Raw genomic sequence first — 1831 nt, forward strand, 5'->3', positions numbered from 1 at the left:
AAGATAGTACCACTGCACTCCAAGCTGGGCAAGGGAAGTGCGACTCCATCTCAGAAAAAAACAAGAAAGAAATAGTATAATTAAACAATTAACTGCTGGGCGTGGTGGCTCACGCCTGTAATCCCAACACTTTGGGAGGCCAAGGTGGGTGGATCACCTGAGGTCAGGAGCTCGAGACCAGCCTGGCCAACGTGCTGAAACCCCATCTCTACTAAAAATACAAAAATTAGCCAGGCATGGTGGCAGGCTCCTGTAATCCCAGCTACTCCGGAGGCTGAGGCAGGAGAATCGCTTGAAACCCTGAGGCAGAGGTTGCAGTGAGCCAAGATCACACCATTGCACTCCAGTCTGGGGTACAAGAGCGAGACTTTGTCTCACAAAAAATAAAAAATAAAAACAAAAACAAGTACAAAGTGGAATGGTCACCTACTTCAGGACTCTCATTGTAGGGCAATATTGATAATAGTGTCATCTACCAACTTTCTCCAGCTATCTCCAGTAACAAAGAAATCTTTATGACTAGTGTGTTGTAATAAGGAATACATATTTGGACTTCATCCCTTGTTTCTAGCATGCTTCTTTTAAAAACCTTGCAATTTCCTGAGTGACAGAAGTGAAAGGAATATTTTATTGTTCATAATAAGCCCCATTCAACCATACCTGAGTTTATGCTAATGAGCTGACTCTTGGTGGGGGTCTAGATAGCTTCAGAATGGAGGGCTGGTTGCCAGAGGAATCGGCCATGTATTTTTAGAGGGCTGGAACATTCAGTGACCTCCTATTCTTGACCTCTGGGAAGGAGAGAAGGGCTGGAGATTGAATTCCAGTCACCAGTGGCCAGTGATTTAATTAATCGTGCCTACCTAATGTGCCCTCCGTAAAAACCCTAAACAGGGTTTGAGAGCTTCCAGGTTGGTGAACACAAGTAGATACTGAGAGGGTAACACACCCTGAGAAGAGCATGGAAGCGCTGTGCCCCCCTCTCAGACTTTGCTCTATGCATCTCCTCCATTTGGTTGTTCCTGAGTTGTAACCTGTATAATAGCTGATAATGATAAATAAAGTGCTTTCCTAAGTTCTATGAGCCATTTTAGAAAATTATTGAACAGAGCCAGGGGGCATGAAAAATCCTAAAGCATATCTGGTTAGTCAGATAGTACAGATCACAACCGGGACTTGGAACTGGCATCCAAAGTAGTAGGGGCTGTCTTGTGGGATTAACCGGCGTCTCTGTTCACTCCTTGTAGTTAGTGTCACAATTAAATTGTAGGGCCAGGTGTGGGGGCATGCACTTGTAGTCCCAGTGAGACCCTGTCTTTAAAAAAATAAATAAAATTTTGAAACAATAATTAAGTTGTGGGATACCCAGAGAATTGGAGAATTGGGAAAACCCACACATTTGGTGTTGTAAGTGTGAAAGTGTAGAAAAACAGTTTGTTTTCCCTTTCACTGGTTATATTAGTCCCATTGGTAGCTGTTCTGTGTCAGTGTATGAATGGGGTAGAATATACTTTTAGATACTATGGTGGAAATATTCCTACCTTTTGTATTGTTGACTAAAGGCATAAAAGTAAATTATTTCTGAATTTTGATCTGTATCTATGATGGAAAATCAATATTTTGTTGTACATTCAACTAGAGAATTCAGAGATCTGTAAGACTTGATTTTTTTTTTTTTTTTTTTTGACGGAGTCTCGCTCTGTTGCCCAGGCGGGAGTGCAGTGGTGCCATCTGCACTCACTGCAAGCTCCGCCTCCCGGGTTCACGCCATTCTCCTGCCTCAGCCTCCCGAGTAGCTGGGACTACAGGCGCCCGCCACCACGCCCAGCTA

Source organism: Colobus angolensis, unplaced genomic scaffold (genome assembly GCF_000951035.1).
Source record: "Colobus angolensis palliatus isolate OR3802 unplaced genomic scaffold, Cang.pa_1.0 Scaffold30, whole genome shotgun sequence".
Taxonomy (NCBI): Eukaryota; Metazoa; Chordata; class Mammalia; order Primates; family Cercopithecidae; genus Colobus; species Colobus angolensis.